General features: G+C 36.1%; 1 protein-coding gene across 2 annotated transcripts in view; it reads right to left on the minus strand.

Annotated features, from left to right (window-relative positions):
• Positions 1 to 13,656, minus strand: part of COL8A1 (collagen type VIII alpha 1 chain) — a 188,960-nt gene that overhangs the window by 66,238 nt on the left and 109,066 nt on the right. For both annotated transcript variants that reach the window (XM_080656030.1, XM_080656029.1), the window contains exon 2: positions 4,794 to 4,893. The gene's annotated coding sequence lies outside the window, so the exon portion shown is untranslated. The remainder of the gene's footprint in view (positions 1 to 4,793; positions 4,894 to 13,656) is intronic.

Consider the following 13,656-nt stretch of genomic DNA (forward strand, 5'->3'; position numbering starts at 1 on the left):
CCTTTCAAGCACTCAGCAAGTATAATATAAATGAGCAATTTGAGGTATTGACTAATGAAGTCTGACATTTCCCTAGTGGAAGATGTGTGAGAATGACCGAATCATTGCTGCTAATGCACAGTGCTCTACGATTGACAGTCTTTGGAAATTTGTCTCAACCACATCAAGACAGGTGCATAAGCAAGTCCTGTACTGTGAAATCCATACTGTGGGCTTTGAACAATGGAACCCACCAGTCCAGTGCTGTCCAATAGAAACAATACGAGCCACATGTGTGACTTCATATTTTGTAGTAGCCACATTAAAAAAGTTAAAATAAACAGTTGAGATTAATTTTAATAATATATTTTATCTAACTCAAGATGTCTAAAAGTAATATTTTAACATGCAAATAATATAAAAAGTATTAATGAGATATCTGACATCTTTTTCATTCAAAATCTTAAGAAATCCTGCATGGATTTTATACTTGCAGTACATCTCAGTAGTGGCTAGCCACATTTCAAGGACTCAATCACCACATGTGACTCATGGCTACCATATTGGACAGCACAGCTCTAGTCATTCCCACTAGGACATCACCAGAGGGCAGCAGTGTGGTGTAGAGGAAAAAGACAAAGACTAACTTGTAATCCCCTGTCTGTTCCTGGCTCTGACATTTGATATTGATGTGACTGTGAACAAATGATTTAGTTTCTCTGGGTCTCAAATTCGTACTCTCTATAATGGAGCTTGTTAATAACTACCATGCTCCTCATAGGAGGCTGTGGAAAAGATTAAATAAGAGATTATATGTGAAAGTGCTCTGTTAGATCATAAAGCACAATACACATGTAAGGCATTATTACCCCTTTTATTGTAGCTTTACTCTCATGACTTGCCCAAGGCCACATTCCAAGTGGGTAGGAGAATCAAGGATAGAATCTGGGGCTTCTGACTTCCAGCAATCTGCTTCAACTAAAGGCTGTTCATACCAGCTGGTTTTAAAAAAACAAAAACAAAACAAACAAACAAAAAACCCTCCGCCAAAACCCCAAACCCTATTTATTAAAAAAAAAAGGGGGAGGAAGAGAGTGACAGTAAGAAATAAATTCCATATTGAATAGTTAGGATCTTCTTGGCCACTGTCATAATATTCTACATAAAGGATATTTATATACCTGTACATCAGAATTACAACTATCAAGGATTGGACTTTACTACTGTCATATAATATAAACCCCCATGTTCTTCAAAGTTTCAAAGAACTTCTAAATTGAACTGTGGTTTACCCACTCTATTCATCTCCAAAATGTGGTATAACCATAAGAAAGTCCTTCTGTAGTCGGTTTGATTAACAAAACAGATAAGGATCAATGCAGCAGGTTTTCCATGGATTATTCTTGGTTACAGATGTAGCTCATTAATTCCATGTGTGAGACACCACCTCTCAGTGTGAATCCAAGAGACACACGAGTCTCTGAACAGAAAGTGAGAATAATTCAGTTCAATACAAGTTTATTTGTGCTTGCTGTGTATAAGGCACATTAGATATTTTCATGAGCAAAAGGAATTCATTACTATGATAATTGTCACTTAGATGTAATTTAACTTGAGAAAAATACAGAATATACCTACCAAAATGTGTATGTTATGTGATTCAGAAATCCATATTTTCAGAAAGTAAAAAGATGATCAGAAAGGAAATTCTAGATTATTAAAAAATAATTTAAAAAGTCATGTCCTTTACTTTTGTGAGGCACACAGTTATCATGCTCTATTTCCATTTTCCCTAATTGTAATCCTATCATGGTTTTCATATTTAATTTTGAGGGGCCATTTTTTACATGTTTCAAATGAATTTCTTCACAGAACTTAAAAATCACATAAAATATTTACAGTTTTATACTATGTAAATTAAGCATAAGCCAAGTTAATTTTCACTGAGATGAAAACTATACATTCAAAAAGTTCATTCTTATTCTTTCTTAAAAATGACTTTCAGTTTGTTATTTTTATTGAATAACTGTCAACTATAAGCTTTGGGCCTGCCTGAATTGATGACCATGTTGAATCAATGAAATTTTTACTTTCATTGCTGTTGACTATTGAATGAAATAGTTTATTGAATAATCTTTACATTTTATTGTTTTTGCACCCCAGTTTAAAAACAAGGCTTAGTTTTTTAAAAGTCTAATAAATGTATTTTTTATATTTTCACCATAACTTTACAAGCAATTTATCTCCTCTGCTCTATAATAACCACCTTCTGCATCTTTATGATTTAGTTTAACATTATTACTGTAATTTTTTACTGGGTGAGCCCATTCATGCCTTTGGCAGCAAGATTTTGTTACAAGAAATTCAGAAGCTGAGCCTGCCATTGGTTACAGCAATTATGAAGTTTCCCTGGATTGGGGTCAGAGCCTTACCCTGACATTTTTACTGTAATGGGAGGCCTGATTCCTTCATCAGAGTCTCCAAATATGTGATAGGCTTGAGTTCTATAATGTGTTGCTTAAATGAGCATATATCATATCATATCATATCATATCATATCATATCATATCATATCATATATATTTCAATGGTTTTGCATTATAAATATTTCATTTGACTAACATCTGGCCTTGATAAAATCCAGCCAATAATTAGTGGTACCTGTAATAAAAATGTGATACCTTATGAGAGTTATTAACATATTTGAATTTCTCCAGAAACTCAGGATTGATTCATTCTAGACCAGATGTGGTCATGTGGCATTAACTGCAGAGCTTCTTGCTGTGCTTTTCTTTTTGTTCAAGGGCACCTCCAGCAAGAACACAGAAATATGAGGAATCTTAACTACTCACACTTTAAATTACTAAATAAAATTAAATAGACTATAAAGAGTCATTGTACTATTCAATATTTGGAAATATTGAGCTGTATGTCCAAAAGTCACACTTAACACCAGGCAATAGTAATAAACATAAGATGGCTGTGGATACTATGACATAATGTCTACTCATCAGAAATGGATGGCATTTTTTCCCCATCAAACTTAAAAAGTTAATGATATACTTCATATATTAATTGCTCCTCCTGAGAGATCAATGCAAGGACAAAAGAGATTCTGGTATATACTGTTATCATTTTTCACTGTGAATATATTTAGTATCATCTATACTAATAAAAGGGTAATATGCAAATCAGTCAGGATGCCCTCACAATAATGACTGAACAGTGGGCTGCTTGGGGTGACCAGGCCAGCAGGGGGGTTAGTGAGGGACAACCAAATGACTGAACAGCAGGCTGCGTGGGGTGACCAAGGCCGGCAGGGGGGTTAGTGAGGGATGACCAAACAACCGAACAGCAGGCTGCGTGGGGCGACCAGGTCGGCAGGGGTGGCAGTTGGGGGTGACCAGGCTGGCGGGGGGGCTGGGAGGGGCAACCAGGCCATGGGGGGGCTGTTGGGGGCAATCAGGCCAGCAGGCAGAGGAAGTTAGGGGTGATCAGGCTGGCGGGGGGGGGGCAGTTAGGGGCAATCAGGCAGGCAGGCAAGCAGGTGAGCAGTTAGGAGCCAGCGGTTCTGGATTGTGAGAGGGATGTCCGACTGCCAGTTTAGGCCCAATCCTCAGGCCTAAACCGGCAGCCAGACATCCCCTGAGGGGTCCAAGATTGGAGGGGGTGCAGGCTGGGCTGAGGGGACCACCCCCCCCCCCCATGCACGAATTTCATGCACCGGGCCTCTAGTATGTGAATAAAACCATATGCTATATCATGTTCTGTTTCATATTTGCTAGATTGTCTTAGAAAAATTTAGTACATGCCACTTCAGTCATCTGAAAGGAATCATTTCTTCATTACAACTCATTACTTAAAACTATAAAATGTCAGCCAGAAAAAAAATTGGGCCAATTAAGGGAAATTTGATAATTGTCCAAAAAGCACATATAGATATGACTGGGAGATGATAAGATTATTTTAATTTTTCCATTTGCACAGGAATTATTTATTTTACAAATCTCCAGATCTCCCGTGACTTGAAACCCTCTGCTGAATCATGAAAAGCAGCTCAAGTTAGCAATTTTCATCTGCGAAATCTAGCTGCTAGCATCTGGTGAACACTTGGATAACCTAGTCAGGGCCTATGGAAATGATTATTTTAAGACTCTATTCAACATGCCTGGACTTAAAAAACCAGCTAGAATCACACTCTGCACATGTATTTTACTGTCAGGGATTTAAAAACCTGGCATTAGTAAAGATAGTCTAAAGCAGTGGTTCTCAACCTTTCTAATGCCGCGACCCTTTAATACAGTTCCTCATGCTGTGGTGAGCCCCAACCATAAAATTATTTTCGTTGCTACTTCATAACTGTAATTTTGCTACTGTTAATGAATCGTAATGTAAATATCTGTGTTTTCCGATGGTCACGACCCACAGGTTGAGAACCGCTGCTTTTTCTGATGGTTTTAGGCTCTACAGCAGCGGTTCTCAACCTGTGGGTCGTGACCATCGGAAAACACAGATATTTACATTACGATTCATTAACAGTAGCAAAATTACAGTTATGAAGTAGCAACGAAAATAATTTTATGGTTGGGGCTCACCACAGCATGAGGAACTGTATTAAGGGTCGCGGCATTAGAAAGATTGAGAACCACTGGTCTAAAGGCTTTTGCAGTAGTGGAGATGGGGATAGGAGAGAGGACATGCAGGCAGGCTGGATATCCAAGCGTCTTCCAACTGCTCTCCCCACCCCCCAACTTTCCCTGTGCACCACCAGAGGCCAGGCCACTGCGATGCCTTCCATCGCTTCTCACACTTACATTTAGACTTGGCTGCCTGCGGAATCAGGACCAGTGTCCTTGCCTGTGCCTTCCTGTGGCACGACTGGGACTGGTTTCTGCTCCGCTTCCAAAACAGCGTCTGAAATAGAAAAATAGGGTACTTTTACTCAGAGATTTCCAACTAGTGTGCCCGCAAAAATTTTTAAAACATGCAATACCTGACTATTTAGTCAGAGTACTGACCTCTTTTCCCTTAGATTGTTCAATAAGTAAATGACAACGGCCAACACAACAATAGCCATCTGGTGTGAATGAATCAAAATTATGCTTATTTTTTTTGTGTCAGATGGGCAAAAAATATATTTTTTGGTGTGCTGCAGAATTTTATTAATTAGTTTATGTGTGCTATTAGATGAAAAAGGTTGAAAATCACTGCTTTTACTAAATTGGAAAGACAACAAGAGGCTGAATTATCAAAGTGTATTGTTTTTGGATCATAGGAGAAATTACATAATAGGAATTTATAAATACACATTGAAGTAGAAAATGCTATTATTTGCCAAAATTTAAAAGCACATGTAGGAGATATTAGGGATATTTGAATGCTGTTTAGGAGAGATAATTTTTTTTGTTGTAATACGTGCAAATGTATACTTATTTATTTTTACACATATACTATATATAGTTTCTGTCCAAATAAGTGATTTATTGTATATCTTTATTGCCTTTCATGGTTATATTATGTGCTAAGTTCTCACTAAAATAACTCCCATGAATACAGATTTAAGATACTTTCGAAAGAATTTGGGCATTTGTTAAAGAGGAAACAAATTTCTGAGGAAGTTATACCTCTGGGAGAAAAGTTAGGTTTATTTTAGAAAAGTGAGCTCTTCCAGCAACACATTTTCCATCTGTCTGTATACAACAGTATTTGAGCTAGAAATTATTCTTAGTTATTTATCAATTCAGGTCTGATAGGGCTTTAATTTGGCAACACTTGTAGGTTTTTGTGTGAGCTTTTTGTGTAATTTAGTTGAAGACACTTTATGAATTATCTATAATTTAGACTTTTTACAAATCATATTGGACTTATTCCCACTTAAATTGAGTTTCAGAAATTTAACTCTGTGTTTTGGATAATACATACTTCATTTTGTTTTGTTACATTTCATAGAGACGTGGTTAGGAAATATTACCTACATTTGTTGTTAAAAATGGATTTAAATAGGAACAACTTCAGACATTCAGATAAACAAAAGTATTTGAAAACTAAGATTGATTGATTAGGAAATAATTGCAGAATTGGGTATCCAATTTAGAATTTCTGCAATGTGTTATAAGTGATCTATTCTAGAGCAATACTAGCCAACAAAACTTCCTGTGACAATGAAAATGTTCTATATCTGTACTGTTCAACAGGTAGGCACTAGTCACATGTGGCTACTGAGCACTTGAAATGTGACTAGTACAAATGTAGAGCTGAAGTTTTAGTTCTTTTTAATTTTAATTAATTTGAATTGAAACACCCACTGTGGGTAGTGGCTACCTTATTGGAAACGATAGTTCTAAGAGTTTATCTGTATTCGGTATTCAACATGAAATAAGAGAATGTTTGAGTGTTTTCAGTTGCTGAATATCCACAAGACATGAGTGTCCCCAAAACACAAGGTCCAGGCTCTGGTATGTGGCCTGTCATAGGAGTCCTCACAACGTGTGCACAAGCCTGAGGGGTGGAAATAGCCGTGTTCTGAACTTTGGCTAAACTTGTGCATATTCAGGTATAAATAAAGTTGTGTTGCTCATAGGTGATTTGAAAACATTTTGCCTCTGGAAGGCCATGCAATCTCAAATTATCTCTAGTACTAAAGTCCGGTGATATTAAATAAACTCAAGGTCTTGACTTTTCCAGCCCACTTCTGCTAAGGTATGACTGCCAGATAATATAGACGGATATGAAAGAGATACTTCATGAACATAGCTGCCTCCATGAAAAAGAAATTCTAGATTCAGACTGGATAGAGGACCAGGCTAAAAAATACTTTGGCACCTCTCTCCAAATCATTTTTCAATAAATATTCATTGAGGACTACTATGTATAAGGCACAATGCTTAGTGTTGGAGATAAAATGTTGGGGGAAAAATAGATACAGCTCCTGGACTGATGATTAATTGCACTAGATAATAATATTTTTCCAAGATCTTTTTCTCCCAAAATTTATTTTTTCCCCTTGGATATGGTGAAAATAAAGCAGGAGAAAGATACACAGGATACATAGAAACACTGAGAATCACTATTAGGCATGTGTCACACGTTTTACTCAATTTACTTCTCTCTGCATAGCTTTCACAGTTCCACACCCAGATAGATGAAGAAAGCAGTTTCTGAAATGCAATACTGAAAGCATAGAAAACAACTAAAAAACCCCAATTACCATTTTTAGAACATGGGATGAGCATCATTGTTTAGCATTTGAGTGTTTACCACATATTTTTATAAGGGATTCTTTCCTTTCTATGAGCCAGAAGAATGTCCTTTAAAATAATTACCAACTAAAAGACTTTTCTTGCTGTTATGTGATGACACATTTTTTTTACTTTGCCATTCAAAACATCATAAGAAAGAGAGCTACAATCACTGCTCATGAAATGAATCAAATGACTCAATTTTCAAGCACCATTGCAAGACCTGAAGGGAACTATTAGCTACACAGGAAATATGTAGCTCATTGTATTTCAGTTCATGTTGGAAGAAAGAGCCAGAATGTGGCAAAATATTGAGGAAGAACTATTTAGTCCAATTTCTTTTTTTTTCTTCACAGAAAAAATGCACAATTAAATGTATGATTCAATCTGCATTTTAGATGAATTTTCAAATGTGTCACTGATGAAAATTTAAGGATGAAAAGGATTAAAAATTAAACTAAATTAATGAAACAATAGTACATAGTACTTAGTGTTTAAAGGCCAGTAAGTCTTGTCTCCAAATATATTAATTGTTAATGTCCCTAATTTTCTAGACAGACACTTTGAAAATAATTTTTAAAAACTAACTACAAAGCAATGGAAAAAGGTAGAGGGGAAAAAGAAATACATTTATTTATATAAATAATTTAGAACCAATTGCAGATAAAATATTATAAATAAAATTAAAAGGTGAAGGAGAGTTTGCTTTATTCTTTTAAAAAATATATGTCATATGGAGGTTTTAAAACATGCCTACAAATTCTTTGACCCTCCTCTATATTCTCCCCATTGAATCTGAATGTCTACAAGACATGAGTGTCCCCATGTGACCACTGTGACCGATAGAACACAGTAGAGGTGGGTACTATGTAGCGTCTGGTGCTGGGTCATAAAAGGCCACAAAGGTGTTCCCTTATATGCTGGCACACTGTCTTTTCGAGCCCCGAGCTTCCAGGTAAGAGGTCTGAATCCCCTGAGACCTTTGTGCAGACACCATGTAGGTGCTCCAGTTGACGATGCCAAAGAGCCAGCCTTCCTTCTATCTCTGCCAGGCACTACACTTGAGTAAAGCCATTTGGGGCCCTTTAGATCAGCCAATCTGCCAGGTGAGTAATCCGTGAGAGCAGGAAAACCTCAGCCAACACCCACACAACTATGAGATAAAATAAGATGTTTGTTGCTTTAAGCCACTAAATATTGATGTGAGTTGCTATGCAGCAATAGAAAACTGAAGCATACCCTCTTGTATGTTGGATATTTTCACAATAAAAAATTTAGAAATTGAATATAAAAGACATTCTGGGAGGTTATTTGCCAAAATGGACAAAGAAAGTCTTATATCCTTCCTATATAAAGAGATCCTACAAACACCAAGAACAAACTAGTAATATTATATAGGAAAATTGGCAATTAAATGAACATATAACTCACAAAAGAAAAATAAAAGGTGAATATGTAAAAAAAGTTCAATCTCATTAGGAAGTAAAGAAAATGTGAATTAAACAATGGGGTTAAAATTTTGGTTATCAAATTGGCAAAGACAAAAATAATATTTAATGTTGGTTTGGGTTAAGTGAGAGTATAAATGGCACAAAGTTTTTGTATATCCAGAGCTTTTAAAATATATATTTGACTTTGCTAGGAATTTAGGATTTTAGGTAAGAAGTAATCAGAAATGAGGTAAAATATAAAATGTTTATTACAGTTCTAATTCTAGGAGCAAAAATATAGAAGTCGAAATGTCCATCAATAAAGTTAAATAGCCCTGGTTGGTTATTGCTCAGTGGTTAGAGCATCAGTCCGTGCACTGAAATGACAAGGGTTTGATTCTCAATCAAGGGCACGTACCTGGGTTGTAGATTTGATCCCTGGCCCTGGTCAGGGTATGTACGGGAGGCAACCAATGAATGTGTCTCTCTCACATTGATGTTTCCAATGTTTTTGGTTTTTTTCTCTCTCTCTCCCTCTCTCTTTCTCCCTCTCTCCTTCCCTTCCACTCTCTCTAAAAATCAATGGAAAAATATCCTCAAGTGAGGTTTTAAAAAAAGTTAAATAAATTATGTATTTTACATTACTGAATATTATTTTATTATAGATTAAAAATTTAAAGATGTGTTATTTGCTAATCCTGGCCTGAGTTACACAACAGTAGCATAGAAAAACTGGGACCTCATGGTCACACAGACCAGGCTCTGACTCCTGGGTTTGCCACTTACTTTTGCTGGATATTCACAAATTTGATTTATTTTTCTGAGTTTCAGTTTTAAGAAAATGGGGCTAAACACCTATTCCATTGGGTGTAGTGATAATTAAATGAGGTTATATTTATGAAAAAGCATAATAGTTCATCAATAAGTATTATCTCTTTTCTTATTATCCAAGGATACCATCTGAGCTCCATATTCAAATTCATAACCCTTGCCAAATTCACTTAAGGTTCTTCTACTCTGGATCTTTTTATATACTTCTTTACACCACAGTCGAGTCTCCACACCATAGTCAGAGATATTAAAAACAAAAATAAGTGAGTCAAGTTCTTGCTTACAATTCTTCAATAGTTCTAAATGCATAAAAAGCTCATCTTGCCCCAGTCTCCATCTGCAGATGTGGTCAACTTTGAAAAAGTAAATCAAGTCATGCCATTCTCATGCCTAAGATCCTCCAGCCCCGACTCTTCTCATCCAATAGCTCCCCATAGCACTTAGAACAAAACTACAAAACTAAACTTTTTTTTTTTTTGGGCTTCCATGCCTCATATAATTCCACTTTGCCTACAATTTTGCCCCCTTTTCCCCTTGCCCTCTATTTTCTAGCCATACTGGCCTTCTCCTTATGAGAAACATCATGCTGTTCCCCACTTCCAGGCCTTTGTTATTCTTCTGCCTGTAATTCTCTTCCTCCAGACACTGTTGGGCCCTTCACCATTTAAATCTCAACTTGAATATCACTTTTTCAGAGTTTTTTCTTGACTATCCAATCTAAAGTCAACCACTCATTTTCCTGTATCTCTAATTATCTTTAATTCCATAGACATAGTTATATTTTTCTTATTTAATGACACCTTTTATTCATTTATTAGAGGCCCAGTGCACGAAATTCGTGCACAGAGGTGGGGGGGCCCTCAGCCCGGCCTGCACCCTCTCCAATCTGGGACCCCTCAGGGGATGTCCAACTGCTGGTTTAGGCCTGATCCCTGTGGGCTGCCTGATCGCCCCTAACCCCTCTGCCTGCCTGCCTGATCATCCCTAACTGCCCTCCCCTGTTGGCCTGACTGCCCTTAACTGCTCTGCCTCGGCCCCCACCACCGTGGCTTTGTCTGGAAGGATTTCCGGAAGATGTCTTGTCTATCTGGCCTAATTAGCATATTACCCTTTTATTAGTATAGTCTTCTTCCACCAACCCTTCCTCTCTGCCCACCCCTCCTTGAGAGCAGGGGACTTGTTTTGTTTATTGGAACATCCTTTACAACCAGAAATAGGATTGGCTTATGGTAGGTGTTCTGTAAATATTTACTGAATGCCTTGCAAATACTTTTTATACTTCTGAAACACAGAACTTAGCAGTTCAGAAAAAGACAGCATTTGACATCATTTTTAAAAAACAGAAATTGTGAATTATAGGAGCATTTTGAAAAGCTTTGGTGGTTCTGATTCGAGTTAAGTACGTTGCTTCAATTTTGAATAATGAAAGATCCACAAACAAAATCACAGCAGCATAAAATTATTTCAGAAGTGTGATGAGAGCTCCTCTGTCAAATCAGATACTTTTAAAACTATACTAGCACTCAACAGGCTCCTTTCTTTGAAATGAAGAATGTGCACCTCCCATCAATATTTTTACTCCTGTCAAACATGTGATTTATTTACTGGATAAGAAACTAGACTCCCCTTTCAGCGCTGAAAGTGTTGAAATCAGGGTTTCATTTTTTGAGGCTGGCTTAATAAAAGCCTCTTGAGGAGTTTTCTTAATTACCCTATTGGGTAGATGGGAGTTAAAACAGTTTCCTCTTTGTAATGTATATAGCATGGTGACTATAGTTAATAATTCTGTATTATATATTTGAAAGTTGCTACGAGATCTTAAAAGCTCTCATCACAAGAAAAATTTTTTAACTATGTTTAATGATGTATGTTAACTAGACTTATTGTGGTGATCACTTTGTATACATATACACAAATATTGATTCATTATGTTATATACCTAAAACTAGTATAATGTTATATGTCAATTATATCTCAATAAAAATATGAAAGAAGCAAAACAAAATTGTTCCTTTTAGTGTCATTTACTCTGAGATACAGGAACCTTAGTGGATGGGCCTCAATGGCCTGGTATGATCATAAGATTCTACAGTAATGAAAACTAATTCTATAAAATCCATGAGAAAAATCTGAATTGCTATTTATAGACAAACCATACTATTTCAGAAATTTTATAACATTCAGACACTCAGACACAAGTTTTGATGTGTATTTCAACATAGTCTAGCCCCACTAGTTTTGAATTTCCTCTGCAAAGCAGGCTGGCCACACTCTTCTGATTCTTGAAGGAAATGGAAATACACATCTATGAAAGATATCCTTTGGACCAGTCTCCTTGCTAAGTGTGTTATTTGTGCAGTCTCATCTTATTTTTACAACCATGTGCAAATGAGTTAAGGCAATGAGAAGACAGACTCCATTCCTTCACACAAGGTTGAAAAACAAAAGAACTGCCTATTCTTACCCCATTGACATTATCCTCAGGTTTTCGAGGGACACTATCTTTTACTTTACTGATTCATGGACATTGTCTGGAGCACAACAAATATTCATTAATTAACAATGCTATTAGATTTGGCACAAGATTTCTATGGGATCTGTGCATCTGGGTTGTTTAGAAATGCCAGGACTTAGAAAAGATAATTGGGTGAGGCACATTGAGGCTCCTGGAAACTATTCTTATTGTCCTTTGGAGAAGTGTATCTGATTTGGCTTCATTGCAGCTTAATAATGTTCAGAGAGCTGGAGGAAGGGGTGGGAGGGCCCATTTCCCCTTTTCCACTCATCTGAAGGAACTTCTGAATCCTTCAGCTGATCTTTACAAAAACTTAAGGTTGCAGAGTCTCAGATAAAATTTTAGGATGGAGAATTCCAGTTCTATGAAAACAGGATCAATTCTGAACTAACAACTAAATCCTGACAAATTAGAATAAGGAGGAAAAAAATGTAAGGTTGTACTAAGCCACCATTGGAGTTCTGGATTGCTGGGTCATTGGTCTTCTTTTAAGTACATTTTGGTTAGATAAACATTAATTTTCCTTTATTTATAAAACCCATCTTCTGGTTTCATGATAATATTCAATGGTCACAAAGTTCAGAGAAGCTAAGTCTAAAGGATCTGGTAGTAAAAGGACTGAAAATATCTGAATATCTAAAGTAAATCTGAAATGTTTGGATTCTATTAGTTTGTAATAAGAAAGGTGGGAGTGAGAAATTAATAAACACTTCAATATGTGAATAAATTTGTGAAATAGTGACTTTAGTTCAGAGAACTGGAGAGCAATAGCTTTACTGATTGGAATATAAAATTAGGCCCTTACAGTACAACTTAAGTGGTGATATTTGACAGGAAATAGTCTATGAGATTTTTATTTCAGGTGCATCCTTCTGATATTTTGCAATAGAAAGAAATATAGCAAATGTTTTCCAGAAGGCCCTTATCCTTGCTGAGGAAATATAGAAGGTGAAATTATAATCCTTTTTAAATGAAACCATTGGATGAACTTTCAGACAGGACAAAATATTAAGACTCTAATGATGATTCCAGGTGTGGTCAGAGGTCTTCTATATAATAGAATTTAGGAAATACACTAAGACCATGTTTTTGTAAGGCAAATATTCAAGGAGAATCTAATATAAAGTCTCCTTTCTGTTATCTAGATATTTGGCATTATAGAGCTATGCTTAAGTTGAACTAAAATGTACCAAGTAAGGGATTTCTTTGTTTAGGTAAGTATATTATGATATCCTTGTTCAATCTTGTCATTTGCATTATAATCTATTCATATAGTTATCCATACAGTTAATTAATTAATTAATTAAACATTATACCTTATCTAAGATGACTTGTGAAGCAATTTGTTTTGAGCAAGTTTTAAAAAAATGCTTTGGGTGAGTAAAATTTGACTTAGTTTTACTTCCAGTTAAAAGTTAATTTATTCTTGTTGTAGATTAAATTTTGATGATACTGATTCAGTAACAGCTAACTAATAAAATGAAGCATGGAGATACATTTTATGTCCCTTTGAAATAAATATATAAAACTTCAAGTGCATTGCTGTAGTCACTTGTGAAACAAATGTGAGGACCATGGTAAGAGAAGCAGGAAAAAAAATGTGTTGTGTGTGTTTGGGACATGACCAAGGTTCTGAAACACTTCAAAACCTTCATAGGAAGAG

The sequence above is a fragment of the Plecotus auritus genome, assembly GCF_963455305.1.
Source record: "Plecotus auritus genome assembly, chromosome: 2".
NCBI lineage: Eukaryota > Metazoa > Chordata > Mammalia > Chiroptera > Vespertilionidae > Plecotus > Plecotus auritus.